The sequence below is a fragment of the Cimex lectularius genome, unplaced genomic scaffold, assembly GCF_000648675.2.
Source record: "Cimex lectularius strain Harlan isolate CLEC.00 unplaced genomic scaffold, Clec_2.1 scaffold146, whole genome shotgun sequence".
In the NCBI taxonomy this organism is placed as follows: Eukaryota; Metazoa; Arthropoda; class Insecta; order Hemiptera; family Cimicidae; genus Cimex; species Cimex lectularius.
In genome coordinates this window covers 1,198,646-1,217,584 of record NW_019392741.1, presented here as the reverse complement: position 1 = coordinate 1,217,584, position 18,939 = coordinate 1,198,646, and the positions used below count along the sequence as shown (strand labels likewise).

The window sequence follows — 18,939 nt, the reverse complement described above, 5'->3', positions numbered from 1 at the left end:
AAGCATGAACAAAGAACGTGCGGACTTAAAAACACAAATGGGTGCAAATTATTTGAAAGACACCGCAAAATTGGTGTATAAACGTTATTTCCACATAATTCAAATACAGTGTTAAACTAATATAATATTACATTCGTACTTATCTGTATTTTCAAAAGTGTAAAGCTCAAAAGATCAATTTAGCTAAGCGCACTTTCATATCAAAAATGTGATTTCACCATATTAATCTTCTACTAATCAGGATTTTTTAAAATATTTTTATGGTCATTCAAATTATGAATTTTACAGTATTCATAATTAAGTAATATAACACAATTATTATACAATAAGTTATGTTTACTAGCATCATATAGAGGACGTAGATTGTGTTTCAGTATTCGCCTCAAGAAGAAGGCCTTCTATAAGGGATTGCGTCCTTACGGCTTGTGAAATTTGTTCGAGGGGGACGTGGTGATATATGTCGTAAGAGTGTGCGGAGTGGCTAATGAGGGGGTCGTAGAGGGACTTAGGCCTAAACCCAGTTCTCACTTCGTTAACGGCGACGATAACTCATAGAAAGCCTTTTGCACCTGTTGTCCCCCCCTAAAACGGCTCACTTATCAATAACAGTCAATCCTTTCAGCAGTGACAATTATTAGTTTGCAAATTTTTTCAAAAGTTTTTTTTTAGCCTCTTCATCCATCAATTCGTCACTTTATAGAAATTGCGATTCGATCGATTCTCCGGCCCTGTCGAACTGTCGAATGCGTTTTCCAGGCAATGGATTATACAGTTTGATTTTGTGAAAGTTATGGAAGATGGGGGGCCGGAGACCCCTTGGGCTGTATCCATCACAACCCCACAATAACAACTACTAAATCAAGAAGAGGATGGATACGAGAGGAACAGGAGGGCCGACGGCTTACGGCCGACCTACGAGGAAAACACGATCTCTTAAGTCAAAATGATATTGGTCCGCGGTGGTATATTTTCCAGCAATATTTCCATTCACTATTACCAAATGGAAACTAGAATAAATACATACAACAAACTGTTGAGTTATGATTTCAATTATTTCATTCTTTTTCTTTATTCCTCTCTTTCTATTTACGCTAAGTTAGTATAAAAAGCCGACTCATATTTACCTTTTTTCTATCAATTGCTAATATCTATTTATTGTTTAATATCTATTTATTACAATATACGATTAATAACACGCAGGAAGCTCAATCGTTTGACTTTTCAGAGAGGGAAGGTGATTGGAATTTGTTTTAATGAATTTTTCATTGGTTTCAATATTATATACCAAATATTACACAACTTTGTTAATATCATATAAAAGGTAAGCTCTAAGTACAATAAGTTCTATGGGATGGAAAGCTAAATTGTAATAAATAATAATAATAAGTAAGTTTAAGCGTCTGCCGTACGGCGCAACATACCAACACTTCCGCAACGCTTACAAGTCGTGCTGGTTTAGTATATCTCACAGATTAGATAACGATTATAGTTTTGGACAAAACAAGATATTTAATAAATAAATATACAGATTATATCGGAAAACTTATTGAATATCCATTTAATTAAGGTTTTTGTTGAGATAAAAAAGTCAGTGTCACGAGCGGGATTCGAACCCACGACCTTCAGCTTGATACGCCGCTACTCTACCATTTGATCTACCGTGACTTCGATCCACTCGGGCACTAACTTCCCACCTCAACCCCACCTCTTTGAATTTTCCCTCTTTTTCGAATCCCGCTATTAATTGAATGATATTAATTGGTCACGCGGACCAGGAAAAATAGTGAACTTATTGAATATATTATTTTTCGATTCATCCTTTTAGGCTGTCATGAGAAGCATGATTTTCCAACCGTTCGGGGAGAGTGAAGTGACACCAATAAAAACCGTCCAATAATGGCTACTCCACGTAAGTTTTGTTTGTGTGTGCGACTTGAAAGAGACTTTTTACATCTTTTTGTTAGTTAACAGGCCCTGAGGGCAGATTTATATTAGGTTAGCTATTTCGTTGGTCAACCGCAATAAGTAGTTTAATTTAATTTAATTAGTAGTTCAGAGAATATATCAATTTTGTCCGTTTGTTTTAATAAAGGTGCTATTTTTTGAGTTCAATACAAAACCAACCCTCTATGTGGTTTCCAGGGGTTTAGGGTGAATCTATAAGTAATAGGTTTCCCCTCCTCAAGCTAGGGAGTTTTTATTTAAATTTTATTTTATTTCACTGACGCCCAAATTTTAAAATTAATTTGTTCATCGTAATTTATTCTTGTTGTTATTCTTTTGTTTTATGATTTTGACCCACCCCCGTCAACACTGAGCGAAGGGTCTAGTTTTGTCAGTCAATGTTGGGCCGTAACAACCACACAAGCCAGCGTCTTACAGGGGAACTTTATTGGTCCCACGCTGTATACAATTTATCCTAGACATCCCAACATCATCGTTACCACAAATAGGTTGACACCGCAAATTCTTTCTTCTAACTCGAATCCTATCAGACAAAACAAACTTGAACATCCAAGTACAATTTGAGTTTACCAAAGACTGAGCAAGGAAAAATGTACCCAGTGTATATTAAAAAACCCTTTCCCTCCAGTATACACCTCCTCAACAACAGATCAAAAACAAAATCAACAGATCTTTCGACTTTCACTCAACTTAGATACTTAGGACTGTCCCTAGAATGGATACTGTCCTGGAAATCCCCACAGGAACCTTAAGAGAACTATTTAACAGATAACTTGAAAGATATTTAGGACCGAAATCAGTTTTGACAGTGACAATTCAAAATTATACTTGTTTTGTTTTATATTATACTACTACTTTATACAAATTTAGACGTACGGAGTGCAAAGCTATAGGCTTTGTAAAAAGTAAATAAATAAAAACAGAGTTGAAATGTGGGCTTCCGGGATCAAAGTCCTTGGACAATTTGTTAAAGCTCTAATGATTTCACTAGCTCCACGACAACCTCACCATTCATTTTTTCATCGACTGACCCGTTCCCAGTTCAAAAAGTTCCACCCCTACTTCTCGATTCATCCTAACCCTACTGCCCAAGCAGACTCTACTTTCTCATCCCGAACCAGCCACGTCACCTTAATCGACGATGGCTTCGACCATTAATCTTTCATATTGGGTGCCAGCATCGGATTCTCTTAACATGTCTTGTATACGCTAAGTAAGTTTATATTGTGCCATTTTTTAAAGCGATATCTGCATACAGTGGCTTGTGTTTTAGCTGGAATTATCTAATAGAAAATCAATTTTGCAAATTTAAAAAAAATCGGTTTTGGCTGTTTTTATTTGCACTTTTCTTTTTGTTTCATCCCTTATATTGACTGTCAGTATCGGCAGGTTTCTGTTGCTCTTTTGTTCTCCCGGTGCAGTGATGTGACAGGGAGAAAATGTACGCCCATATTTTTAGTAAATATTTTGATACAGAGTATAAAAAAATATTAAAAAATAAGTTAAAGGTTTTAAAAAGAATTTTTACATATAACTAATAATTCTCTTTTTCTCCTTATTGTCATAAATAAAACTTTCAATTAAATGAATAAATGTGTGGTGATTAGTGACCGTTAGTCGATTATTATTCGGAAATCATGAAATGCGGTCTGGTGTGACGTGGGCACTCACGACACACAAGAATGGCAAAATTACGCAGAAAACAAACACTTACTACTACAGTACTTCTTTAAAAGTCCAAAGTAATGATTTAACAAATTGACCAAGGTCTTGCTAAAATTGTAAAATACGATATTCGTCATTTATGTACCCGCATGTTTTTCTTTTCCGTCCAGCACGATTTTTGTAACAGCGTCCGATTATATAATATTTCCGCCCAAATTCAAAATGGGGAGCCACCTCCAATTGCCAATTATGCAATTTTGGATTTGTTTCCGAACGATTATTTCAAATCTGTATATTTATTTATTGTCACTAGGATGTTTTGGTCACGTTGCACTTTATGAATAAGTAAAGAAATTTTTTGTTTTGCTGTATTATTATGTTGTAACAATGCTAGAGCGCATTTTTTAATGTGTGGTGATTAGTGACCGTTAGTCTATGATTATTCGGAAATCGTGAGATGCGGTTTGGTGTGATGGAGGTTTCAGAAAAATATTTTCTTTATAGTGCCAACGTTTCGATCTTTATTGAGATCATCTTCAGGGCCTGGGATTTACAAACATTGTTTAAATTTAAAGTCCTACATGTATTTGTTAAATTTAAACAATGTTTATAAATCCCAGGCCCTGAAGATGATCTCAATGAAGATCGAAACGTTGGCACGATAAAGAAAATGTTTTTCTGAAACCTACGTCACACCAGACCGCCTCTCACGATTTCCTTATAATAAATGAATAAATAAAAAACTTTCGAAAAAATTCGACGTAAAAAAGAGAAATTGCTAGTAAACGGACGAGGTAGTTCTAACGATAAGAGGGGCTAAAAGAAGTAGGACATGCGTTGAATACCGGAAAGCGTACGCGTAAAAATAAATCATTTACAATTAAGGAAAAAGGGTGAAAGAGTCGGAATTTTTTAATTGCTTTCTGCTGAAAGAGTGTACGGCAGGAGGGTTTTCATAATCCATTTTCCTCTAATAAAACGTCCACAACCCCCGTGAGTTGAAAAATTACCCTCTCATATGTCCTTGTCCATCTTAGAGTGAAAAGGGGGTTTGGAATTAAAAGGGGTGAGGGGGGCAAATGAATGGATGAGTCTTGGGGCTTCGGACTAAAAATTAATGCATTAATTACCATTTGCCTGAGGCTGGAAATTGGAATGTCGTGTAGGGTCGCAGGAGGAAAAGTGCCGAGGGGTGGCGACCCCCTTAAGTTCAGCCCCAAGATGAATAAATTTATTTCTAAATCTGATAATAACCGCACTGTTTCACGAACCGTGACAGTTTGTGTTTCCACTTTTGTACCTCCTTCTCTCTTCAAAATTCACCTTTGAATATCGCTTTCGGGTAATGTTTGAGCGGATCATGTAGGACTTTCAATTTAATAAAATTTTATTTGAAATTTTTAAACGGGATTGTATTTAAAAAATCATATCAATACATTCTCTTAACAATTAAACTCTCTGTAATAGGATTATATATATATATATATATATATATATATATATAATCCTATTACAGAGAGTTTAATTGTTAAGAGAATGTATTGATATGATTTTTTAAATACAATCCCGTTTAAAAATTTCAAATAAAATTTTATTAAATTGAAAGTCCTACATGATCCGCTCAAACATTACCCGAAAGCGATATTCAAAGGTATATATATATATATATATATATATATATATATATATATATATATCATTGGCGCGGTAGCATATCTCCCGGCTCACCCTTCGACAAGCACCCACGCCTTTTTAACCTCTTTATTTTTATCGCGGATTGAGTTATTGCTTAGGGGGAGGTTGTTTACCCTAAGGTCCACCGCTTAGATCAGAGATAGCTGACCGCCGCACTAAATCACACTCGGCTTAGAGAGAGTTTAGCCTGGAGAAGAAGAAGCCGATTTTATCTCGGCTTTTCGAATCGGTCTCTATGAACATCCGAAAACTCAATTTGGACGTAAATCATAGTCCTGACGAGGTGGTTTGTCAGGAGGATTTTCTCATTTCTTTTTGGAGGATTTACACGACAAACATAAACTAGGACGAAATTTGCACAAGTTTATTTGGCTTATTTGGTTAATTGGTCTTTTTGAACAAAGATTAAATGAGTTTTCATGTTTCATCTTCTCACAACAGAAATCGAATTTTTTCATGATACCTATAACAGTATAAAACTAAAATTCTCAACTATTAAAGGTTGCTTTATTTTTTAAATTATTATACTATAGCAGTATTTTTAATTTTATTTGCTTTTGTAAATATATTTTTAACTTCATAAAACTACTTGAAACCAATAGTTTAAAAATTGTGAATAATTGCACATATTTGTTAACCTTTTAAATTATTAAATAACGTTTCAAAGTTCTGACGGAGGATATTCTCCAAAAGCTCGTCAAAAGAAAATGTTTTATTTCCAATTAGCCTTATCCCTGATAGTTTTTTAATTAAAATTATAATAATGAAGACCTATAACTAATTATATATTGGATAAGATATAGCATATATACTTTACGTAACATGTATTAGCATGAATTATAAATAAAAAATCGTTGTGGACGGCTTTAGTGAAAGGTAGAAAAAGGTAGAAAATGGCACAAAGGAGGGAAAATTCAAAAAAGGTGGGGTTGAGATGGGAAGTTAGTGTCCGAGTGGATCGAAGTTACGATAGCTCAAGTGGTAGAGCAGCGGCGTATTTATCCGAAGGTCCTGGGTTCGAAACCAGCTTGTGACACTGACTTTTTTATTTCAACGAAAACCTTAATTAGTTGTGGACAGTCTTTAGCTCAATACAGTGATGGTATTAAGGTACCCTATAAAAAATCCTTCACTGAAACAATACAGCATAACAAACATGACTGAAAACAATACAAAGAAGTTGTAAAAAACTGATAAAATGCAAAAATCATGGTTACACTGAAAAATTATAATTATCAGATTTATCCTAAGTATAGCTTAAGCCTTAAACTGCCAATACAATGAAACCTAGTTAAGCATCGACGACTGTATGTCTGATTTAGAAATGTCTACTTGCTTCACCCTCCTTATGGTCCTGACGAGCTGACATTCGGGACATCTGATTATGGCGTCTTTTCCACTCACTGTCGGTTCATGATTTGAAAGAAAGGCATGCTTTGAGGTCACTTTTGCGTTGTTTTTATGCTGATTTTCGCAAACAGCCAGTCTCTAAAAATAAAAAATAACACTCAAGGCAAGCTCCTGTTGAAAATAGTCAACACACAGACATAAAGTCTAAAAGTATGTGAAACTATGGTGTAAAAAGATTTTTGTAAATAAAAATTTACCTTTTTTTCTAATTTTTTAGGTACTTATATGTGATGTCTATAAAACTTAATTGTTCTTAAAAATAATTTCAAATTTGGTTTTGCGCTACATGGGAAGTTGAACTACAAATTTTGGATATGTTGAGAAAAAAGCAAAACGTAAGGACTCGCCTTTTAAGTTGGTCACCCAATTTTATTCAATTTCTTAGATTTGACCTTATTTCACTTCAATACTTCGTAAACTGAAAGAAAAAGCTGTATATTTGTTAACCTCACCGGGTTAAATCACTTACATCCCAAATCAATGGAAGTTTTCTATGCTAAACCTAACAAGTCTCATCGGTCGACATCATCGCCGTCCAAATTCCTCTAATTCAAATAGATTTTTTGCAAAATCGCTAAAAACCTAATCCCTCAAATCCTCGAACTTTTTAATCTTTCGGACCATAAAAAGTAAAATAGAGTAATTCTTGTCATACTGGGGTACAGCATACCCGTTAGGTATAGAAAACTAGATTTCGAAGTACTTCACAAAACATTTTGCATATTATTACCAATTAAAATTGAAAGGGTTGTGCCGGTATTCGAACCCAGTTCTATTAGGTACCGTAATCACTTTGCCACCGCCGTCACCTCCAACTCCTCGACCATAACTTCATTTCCTGGCAACAATATTCTACTATACAACATCACCAAGTAGTGGACTATGGCATCTTGTCTCAAGAAATGAATTTGCTCAGAGGCCTTGATATCGAACTGGCTTTTGATTTAATGTTATCAAGGTTTACTCTGGAAACTGAACCCTTTCCACACTTTTTAATGCTCAAACCCTATCTTGCTGATCATTTACGGGTTAGGTTGGATCTTCTTTCTCTTCTTCGTAGAAGTTCCATAGGGTAACATCCTGGGTCTGGTACTATTCTTAACATACAGTGCTAATATCCCTCAACTTCTGACACTACGATTCTCACATGTACTATAACACTGCCATTCAATCATAAAATCCCAATTGCAAGTTATAGCTCCGCAAAACATACAAATTCATCTTTATTTCTTAGAACAGTGGTTTAATAAATGACACATTAAACTAGACACCTATAAACAATCCTGTGTGTTTAGCGTTTATTTATTTTAACACGATTGTTCATTTTTTAACTGACATGCAATCTAAGATTTTCGACTTTCCCTTCAGGTCTGTCGGGGGTAAATAAAGTTTCTAGATTCTGTACCTGCCAATGGTGATAATAGGTCTAAGTGGTCAAAAAACGAAAGGTTCAGAAGAAACTCCAAAGCTTAATGACAAAACTCATCGACTTTTCAGGCGGTTAATCCTTAGCTTATAAGTTTTCTTTTCCACCCGGGAGGATTATCTTCCATTGGGAGTGTTTCTCAAAGATAGAAAAGCCGGAGATGTACTAGAGAGTGAGGGCTTCTTTTTTTTAAACTAGTAAACTGTTCTCTGAAACAGGCTTTATCTAATTCCAGTCTAATAGTTCGAAAGGGGGAGGAAAAGGGCGTTCATTAGAGAAGCCGAGGGGTGGAAGTTCCTGGCAGGAAGGAGCGGCACGTCAGTTGCATTCACACCCACACTCGGCTTCGGCCTGGCGATCGCTGGGTAAAATGCGAATTGGAAAAACGGGAATTTTCCGACAAAGGGCTTAATGAGATGTAGCTCGGGGCTGGGAGGGGCTTCGGGTGATTGACAGGTCGGATTGAGCGAGTTAATTACATCATCACCTTCTGACAGGAGGCTCAGCAAGGGTCAGGATCCCCGGCTTAAGTGTTCGCTGTTATTCTAACTTAACACGGAGAAATCTTCTCGAATCGACTGTCTTTTATGAGTTGAATTGTTAAAAAAAAAGTTATAAAGTTTTTAAAAGCTCTAAATAGATTTTAGTCTACATTTACACTTCGCTTTCATAACTGAATCAAAGTAAAATGTTGAAAGTTACATTTTCGAAAAAATAATTTACGTATTTAGAGCATTCACACAACCATTTATTCATGTTAAAAATGTATTGTGCCTATAAAATAGTACTAATATACATTTTAGACTTTTCAAGATTTTATATGTTTCTGTGCAATGTTCAAAAAGTTTATTAATAGCTTTTTAAATAAGTGTTGTGAATTTTCATTCCAACGACTCTGCATTCAAACCCGACATACTTACAAATGGGCTTTTTGTATTCAAAAAAACCGGCACCCCGAAAATTCAGTTAACTTCGTAGTTGAAATACCCTCGTAAGAGAATGAGCTTAATATCTTCGTATTTCGATCATCTGAAAAACATTTTGAAAGTGAAACTTCAAAGCTTTCTTTGGCTTGACCAGCCAATTGTTTTACTGCTAAAAGTAATTCTTGATATAATTGTAAGATATGTTTGTTGAAAAAGTGTAAGAAGGTGATAAAAATTACTATTACGGGATATTTGGGACAAACAATTTTTTTTGTAAAAGGCTTAAATTATAAAATACTAATTCTTTACATAATATTAAATCATTTTTGAACTATTTTCCCTACGCTCGTCACCGTTAAGAAAAAGCAGTCACAATGTAAAACTTTGTTGAACCTGTCGTGGAAAGTCTGACCAAAAAAAAGGTTAAACGTGTCTAAAAACATAGACGATTTTAATCGATACATGTTTAACGGTCATACTTGACGATTTGAATTATTTCAATTAATTATTCTTTTCAACTCAACCAAGAGATTAGGTAAAAAGAATTAATGGAAGTAGAAGATTCCATTGGATTGACTATCTACATATAGCCTTATTACCGAAATAAAATCTTCACCCAAATTAATCTTTAATTAAGATTTTAGTTAAGATAAAAAGTCACTGTCACGAGCGGGATTCGAACCCACGACCTTCGGCTAAATACAACGCTGCTCTACCACTTGAGCTATCGTGACTTAATATAAATATTAATTAATTGAAAAAAGTTAAACAGGTCAATCGGACCACGAACTGTAATGGATTTAATAATAAAACTGAAGTATAACTTCACTAACTGCTCCCCGGGGCCAGTTCATATGTCGCCGATAATCCTGATTGCACGACATTTGAAAAATGGCAAAAAGGAGGGAAAATTAAAAAAAGGTTGGGTTGAGATGGGAAGTTAGTGTCCGAGTTGATCAAAGTCACGATAGCTCAAGTGTAGAGCAGCGGCGTATCGATCTGAAGATCGTGGGTTCGAATCCCGCTCGGGACACTGACTTTTTTATCTCAACTAAATACCTTAATTAATTGAAAGATATTAATTGGTCAAGCGGACCACGAAAACTAGTGAATCTTCACATAATGTCAAACCTACTATTATGGATTATTTGGGAAAAAACTAAATTTGGAAAAATCTAAAAACATAAAATATTAATTCAGAGTGACCTCCTACAAATTGTTTTGCAATTCAAAGAAACTTTTCAAATAATATCAAAACTTACTAATAAGGATTATTTGGGACGAATTTTTTTTTGAAAATGTTAAAAATTTAAAAGATTAATTCTAATTAACCTCCTACAAATTATTCAGAAATCGTAAGATGGGGTCTGGTGTGATGTAGGTTTCAGAAAAACATTACCTTTATCGTGCCAACGTTTCGATCTTTATTGAGATCATCTTCAGGGCCTTGTGTTGTCTGCATTTCAGCAAGATTCTATGAACAAATTTCAACTACATATGGACACGAAGGTAAAAGTATTCTGAAGGACATCGCCAACAATGAGAAGAAACTCGCATCGGCTATCATTCAGAGAACTTTCTTGCTGAAATGTAGGCAACACAAGGCCCTGAAGATGATCTCAATAAAGATCGAAACGTTGGCACGATAAAGAATATGTTTTTCTGAAACCTACATCACACCAGACCGCATCTCACGATTTCTGAATAATTATCGATTAACGGTCACTAATCACCACACACTCCTACAAATTGTTCGGCAATTCAAAGAAATTTTAACCTACTATTAAGAATTATTTGGGACAATAAAATTGTTTGAAAAAGATTAAAAACATAAAAGATTAATTCGGATTAACAAAGTACGAAAAATTTTTATCATTTATTTTCACACCGTAATAAACTGATCTTTGAACTTTATCCCTTGGTTCGGTATTATTAACACAAGTCAGAAAATCGTTAGAAGTTGAATAAAATCTCTTAGATCATTAAAAAAAATTGGTCAGATTGACCATTTCACATGATATTAAACCTATTTTTGGAATATTTGCTTTAAACTGTAGTGTTGAAATAAAGCTGTATCGTGGTAAGAAGTTGGTAAAACCTAAAATCATGAGCATTGAAAAAAAGGGTTGAAAACCTCTAAAAACAGAACGTTTCTTGAGATGTAGCAGCTTCAAATCGTCTGTCTTCAAGGAGAAAAATCTTCATTTAATATTGATCATACATTTGGACTTTTTGCCTTACACTTATAATAAGATAGTAAAAGTGTAAGAACATGCTATTTTCATTATGAGGGAGAAAACAAAATTGTTAATAAAGGGTAAAATCTTTAACACATTTAACACGATAAACACAGATTGCGTGACTATTCCTATCATAAGTAGTTAGAATTTTGAAGCTTGTTTAACATTTTTTAACAACATGTATAAAATGCGTCAATGATTAGCAATTTTTGTACTGTATCTGCAATTTTCGATTTTCACTTGTTCGTCAAACATCACCACCTCGCCCAAGAAGAAAATCTCTCTTTCCCAAGCGTTATTTATCATTTGTTTTATACGTAAACCAATTTAGACGTTTTAATCGAATCGGGAAGATTTCTAATTACCCAGGCTCAAGCCGTGTGTCACTGGAAGGTGTTATTGAGCGAAAATGATTTGTGCCTCCCTATTAAAAAGTTGGGGAACGCCTGTTTGAAAGTGTAGGTGTAAGCATGTCGCGCGGAGATCTCCCCTTTTATCGGACGCAAATAAATCCTTCATGGCCTTTCGATTAAACAGAATCTCGCGCGGCACTGTATAAATCAGAACGTATCCGGCCAGCCCAATATTTCTTCCAGCCCTCCAATATACTACCCCTCGTTTTCCAGACTCCTTTTCGGAAAGAGCGGTAAGTCAGCCTTCGGTAAAAATTCAATTATGAGCTCCCATAAATACAACTCCGATACTACGCCAGACCCCCTCCAAAGCCTCCTTTGTGTAATCTGTCGTCTAACGAACCCGCACCAGCCCTTGTTAGCCTCTGCGCTGATTTCGAAAACTTGTAATTCACTTGTTATTAATACTAGACTACACCCCCTGCGAATCCGAGTAACGTACATTCTCAATTAGCCCTCTGGAACTTTTTCGCCCTCTCAAAGCAACAGTCCGACCGGATTCCCAACGCAATAACAACTAACTTTACAAAAATTGGATTTGACTAAAAAAACCAAGAAAAATGTTTCCTTTTTCTTTTATATCTAATATGTAAAAGTAACATAGAAAAAAATCTCATGTAGCAAATATAATGAAAGTTTATGGGAGACTAAAAAATAAATGAAAGCCATGAAGACTCTAACGTTGAAAAAAAACTTCCGGACCCTCCCAACTATCAAACTAAAAAAGAAAGAAAACGGTTTATTCTGGGCGAGATTCTTCCTTAGAGCAACGACATAATTTTTGCAACATTACACAATTTTACAATAAGGTTTATTTTTTGGAACGAATGTATTTGTTAGCGTGAATGAAGCGTCTTATCCCCGAGAACAATCGATTACTTTGCAGTTTGAATCATAATTGAATGGAATTTATTAGCGTGAATGAAGGGGCTTATCCCCAATTACGCACGGGGATATTGAGTACTCTGGGTAGTGTGAATGTAATTTATTACATTGAATTAAGGGTTTATCCCTAATTATTCTGAAGAATATCTAGTATTCTGGGGTAATGTGAACGATACCTGGTGTGTGAATGTAATTTATTAGCGCGAATGAAGGGGCTTATTCTCAGTTACCCTGAAGAATATCTAGTACTCTAGGGTAATATGAATGCTTGCGTGAATGTAAATTATTAGTCTATATGTAAGGTATTGGCTGAGATTAAAAAGTCAGTGTCACAAGCGAGATCTGAACCCACGACCTTCGGCTAAATACGCCACTGCGCTACTGCTATCGTGACTTCGATCTACTCGGACACCAACTTCCCTTCTCAACCCAACCTTTCGAATTTTCCAAGTCAACCAATACCTTACATAAAGATTAATTAATTGAAAGATGTTATTTGGTCAATCAGACCACGAAATATAATGGATTTAATAAGTTAAATGAAGTATATCTTCACTAAAGCTCTCCGTGGCCATTTCATAAATTACACGACATTTGAAAAATGGCAAAAAGGAGGCAAAATTGAAAAGGTTCGGTTGAGATGGGAAGTTGGTGTCCGAGTAGATCGAAGTCACGATAGCTCAAGTGGTCAGGCCAGCGGCGTATTGAGCCGAAGGTCGTGGGTTCGAATCCCGCTCGTGACACTGACTTTTTTATTTCCACCAATACCTTACATAAAGATTTATTAATTGAAAGATGTGATTTGGTCAATCAGACCACGAAATATAATGGATTTAGTAAATTATTAGCATGAGTTAAGAGTTACCTCTAATTACCCTGCAAAATATCGAGTACTCTGAGACAATGTGAACAAATTCGAATGTGTGAATATAATTTATTAGCGCGATTTGGGGGGGTTATCCCCAAGTACACTGATAATTATCGACTACATTGTGAAGAGTAAATGCTAACCAGATTATTATGTTTTATCTTATTTGTGAATATGTGTTTGTTATTTTTTTTATTCGATTCTGAAGCTAGCAAGAGGACAAAAAAAGTGATGAGAGTCGGTTAACGTTTAAAAAATTATTTATTAAGAGAATACACAGAAAATAGGGTAAACTAAGAAAATATACGACTAGTAAAGGTAGTTTACTCTCGGTTGGTGGCTGGGGCCCTCAATTGTGTTTTTTAGATTGATTGTCGCCAACACCCAAACCAAGAAAAAAAATACAGCAATTATTATCTATTTGAGAGCCAAGATTCTAGATTGGCATTGGGCGGTTTCCAAATTATTGGTTTAAATATTTTCAAATTTGAGGTAATCATGAAAAATATCCTACAGAGTGTGCATATGTCTAAGTTTCTCTACTACTACTACTACTATATGTCCTTATTGTTTAATATATATACAAAGTTAATATATATCGGCAGTATATATTACAGCAAGAAAGACGTTCCTCATGGTTTAAAACCGTCTGAGGGTTAATGTGTGAGTTTTAGAAACACAGTCTAAGTTTCTCTTTTGTCCTTATAAAGGTTTATGTTGTGTATATTAAAGAACTTAAAATGTTTCAGTTGTAGATGCCAAAAGAATTTCTGCGTAGTTTACTTGACTTGGAAGTAATTAAAGCAGTTTATGTGGAGGTTTGTGAGATGGGAAGTACATTTTTAAACAAGTTGAAGATGGTTAAAGTATGTTTATAATTTTCTGCAAAGAAAAACTGACCAGCGTTGAAGACTTCTTTTAGATTAAGTGTACAATGGAAATCTGGATGTTCTAGAGATGTTCAAAGAGGTCATTAACAACCAGACTTTGTCATTGAGCCGTTAAGACGCTCACGTTTGGTTTATGATATCCCTGAAATCCCGTTTTGCAACCCTGTGAATAACACCTCAAGTTTGCCTTCGGGAACGTTCCGCCGAGGATAAGAGGTGGATATAACTTAAAGTTAAGAGGGGGGGTTATTAAAGTAGGGACCGCGCCACCCTCCTAGTTATATATCTCTGGGCTCTTTACATTTTTATAGACCCTGGTCCGTAAATCTAAGTAATACTCATCTCGGGAGACCTAGGGAGTTTTTAGGATTGTCTCAAGTGTCTGCCCCGGCAGTTGCTTCGCGGGGAGGGTGGGCTCGGTTCTTTCCTTTTACTTATTAACTTTCATCAGGCCCCCAGGATTTTTTGCCAACTTATTTTTTTCCCTACCTCGATTCTCATTCCGTTTTTTTAATTTTATCACCCCGTTGTTGTTTTGTTTAGAGGGGGATACGTATCCGAATCGCTCTATTCACCTTATTTTCTGTTTCCATTTAAAAAAAAAAGCAAAGTTTGCATTATTTAATGCACCAAAAGAACAATGCAATGTTGAAGTGAACTATTTTATATTGTCATTATATAGGTTTATTAAAAAAATGTTTATTTTTTATTCAAGTACCTTTGCATACTTTTATTCTTTCAGTTTCGTTTTTAAATCATGGGCTATCATGGTGTCTCTGGCCGGAACGAATTAGCCAGACTGGATACCGTAAGGTTTGATGGATGAAACGACCGGTATGGTTTACAAAAGCGAGCTTCGTGACCAACCCTTATGACTGAACAAAAGGGTCCAGTTCTTATTGTTCTCTAAGATATATGCACTTCGTGGATTAGTTTAACACGAAAATGTTTCCAATGATTCAAACAAATTTATGTAACGCAATGTAACAAGCAAGTGTTTTAAGAAAAACAACGAGTTACAAAAAAAAAGAAGCTTTTATTTATATTTTGACATTATAGATACATGAACTTTTTTGCAGATGGTTTAATTGAAAAATGCGATAAAGGTTAATCATTAATGAATTACATTGCCCATAAAACTAAGAAGAAAACAAGACCACCGGATTTTTGAACGAAAAAATGGCCAACTTTAAAACTCATATTTTCTCAGCATTTTAAGTCACAGACTTGAGCTGAACAATATGACTTTTTTAAATGTTTTTCTTGTTAAAAGTAGGTTGTGAGGGGATATATGCTTCAGGAAGTAAATTTAACATGATATATATTAGATATGTCTCTGCAGATTTTCTCAAGCACTTTAAAACGCATATTTTCTCAGCCTTTTAAGTCACGGACCTGCGCTATGTCTCATTTTATAGAACATTTTACGCTGAATAAGATGGCTTTTTTTTAATGTTTTGATTGTTAAAAGTAGGTTGTGAGAGGATATATGCTTCAGAAAGTAAATTTAACATACTATATATTACATATGCCTCTGCAGATTTTTTGAAGTAGTGGCGTAAAATTTGCGAAAACATAACGGTTCAAAATTTATGTATTCTTCAAAATCGGAAGAGAGAGTGGTTTTTTCCTAAAAGCTAAACTAAAAAGATTAACAAAACCACTCGAAAAATTGGTCAACTTTGGAAATGCATATTTTCTCAGCCTTTTAAGTCGCAATCGTTCGCTAGGTCTCAATTTTTAGAAAATTTTACGCTGAAGAATAGCTTTTTAAATGTGAAATTTAAAATATTGGGTTGTCCGGAAAATAATGCAGGATTTTAAGTTTTCATTAAAAAAAATCTATATAAAATATTCTGTNTGGGAAATTATTTTGATTAAAGAACATTGCTTTAAAGTAACTAGTTTCTTTTTTTTTGTTTAATACCAAAATCCTGCATTATTTTCCGGACAACCCAATAAATACCTGGATTTTAAATATTTTGGAGCTGTTTGTAGTATTGCAGTTGCATTAATTTTTATAGTTGAATATGGTTTTTACCAATATACACTATCCATTAAAAAAAACCCGACCACCTGATTTTTGAACGAAAAATGACCAACTTGGGAAATGCATATTTTTTCAGCCTGTTAAGGCACAGCCCAACGCTAAGTCTCATTTTTTAGACAATTTTACGCTGAACAACAAGGCTTTTTAACTGTTTTCCTAGCTTCAATCCTTCATCAGTAAATTCAAAAATTCGAGAACATGTTAACTTTTTCACTTTTTACGAAAACTTCAAATTCAGCTGTGGAGCCTGGAAATTGTCCTAGGAGTGGCGCCCTATAGCAATGGATAGGAAATTTTAATAAACTTCCAAAGGGGTCACCTTCCATTTTATCCGATTTCTCAAGTTTTCGAGCTCGCCATCACTCTCTCTCTCTCTCCCAATTTTACCATACATAAACCTATTGTTTCAATACGTTACAACACTTGTGAAATGGGAAGGAAAAGTTGAATTTCCGTGATGAGGTAAATACGTGGTTATCGACAGCAGAAGCATTCCGCATCCCAAAAGGTCAAAGTAAGAAAAGTAAGAATTGTTTACTTATTGGAAAAATCCTCGAAACAAAAGTTGTAGAGCGTAAAATTTGCGAAAAAAATGACGATTCAAAATTTCTGAATTCTTGAAAATCAGGCGTGAGAGACTGGTCGGTATTTTTACGGTAAAAACGTTTTTTCCAAAAATCGTGAATAACTCGAAAACGGTTGAGAAATCTGGCAAAGTGGAAGATGACCAATTGAAAGCTTATTAAAATTTCCTATCGATTGCTATAGGGCGCCGCTCCAGGGCGATTTTCTGGGCCCCACGGCTCAATTTAAAGTTTTCGTAAAAAGTGCAAAAATTGACATTTTCCAGAATTTTTGAATTTACTGATGAATAACCGAAGCTAGGAAAACATCTAAATAAGCCATTTTGTTCAGTGTAAAATTTTCTAAAAAATGACACCTATTTCAGGTTTATGACTTAAAAAGCTGAAAAAATATAAATTTCCATATTTAGCCATTTTTTTGGACAACAACCAGTGGGTTTTTTGATGGGCTGTGTATTTGTGTTTGTCACAATATACTTTTAAAATTATTTGAAACGCATTTGGAATCCAACTTTACTCATCATTCAGTTATAAATGATGCATAAATTATGTATAACGAATAGAACAATGGTACGAATGCAAACCAGCGTTCCACCAGGGAGCATTCTTGGTTTTATCCTTTCTACCGTTTATACAGCTGATTTTCCATATCCGCAATTCGTTCTTCTTTCCAGAATCTTATCCACATAACCACAAATCCAAGAAAACATTTAGTTTCTAAATTGGTACAACCAGAAATCAAGAAACAAATAAAAAACTAATTTAACTGAAACGTTTTAGCTTTTAGTAAGGGGTTGTGTCAATAATTCAATTGCTCAATTTGAAGTTAGTGTAAAAAGTGCAAAAATGAACACGTTCTTGAATTTAACAATTTTTTGAATTTACTGATGAATGACTGAAAGGAAAACATCTAAAACAGCCATCTTGTTCAGTGTAAAATTTTCTAAAGAATGAGATCTGGCACAGGCCTGTGACTTAAAAAGCTGAGAAAAATTGGAAATTTTTTCCTACAAAAATCTGATGGTTGGTTTATTCGATGGTCAGTGTGCATTCATTCAAATGTGTTTAGTCCAAAGAGGGTGTGCTTTTTTGATGATAATGCTTTAAAAATGGTAAAAATCATATTCATGACATGTACAATTTTGAATAATGTAGTGTTAGGTTTACAAACACACAACTGAAGATGTCGAGAAACCAAAAGTGATTGAAAACGACCAAATAACAGTTTCGTCATCCCACTGAGGAGAAATTTCACAACATACAGCGCCCATAAGGGTTTTAACATTTTTCCAATAAAGGATCATGATATGAAAGAAAATATAATGTTTTTATACTTAGTCATTATTATTGAAAATTGGGATTGTAATTGTCTTATGAAATTCATGGAAAAATTGTAACAATAAATCTAATTTATTTTTGGTTAAATATTAGATTTTCTAATTTTCTAATAGATTAGCAACAAAATAGAGCCACGCTCACGATAAGAAAATAAAATTTATTTTTCTTAACAAATTTAATTTGGCCGTTATCCATACTTGATCTATTTTGCAGATAAATTAAAAATTTGAGTATAACTATCTAGACATTTGTATGTCAATATTGTTTTTTTTATGTTGATGGTATGGAATTTGATTTAAGAAGAGTTTGAAAAAAAAACAAAAAACATGACAATCGTCTCAACTGATCGCTCACATACGAAGTAAGGGTATGCGGGGGGGGGGTGCGAACCCCGTAGACGAGGGGATGTTTTGTCTCGAGAGGGTTGGCATAAAACTCGTGTCCGAATGGGGCGCCGGATGCGAGTCGCTCCGAGGGCAAAACCGTCGTCTGATTTATCGGAGGCCTGGGGGCGGAAGCAAATCCTATATAAATTAGCCGTTCAGCCGGCTCTACTCCACCTTGCGACCCCACCTTTCAAAAAC

General features: G+C 34.8%; 1 protein-coding gene across 3 annotated transcripts in view; it reads right to left on the bottom strand.

Annotated features, from left to right (window-relative positions):
* The window catches only part of LOC106669907, a 258,515-nt gene that overhangs the window by 28,235 nt on the left and 211,341 nt on the right, over window positions 1-18,939 (bottom strand). The window lies entirely within an intron of this gene.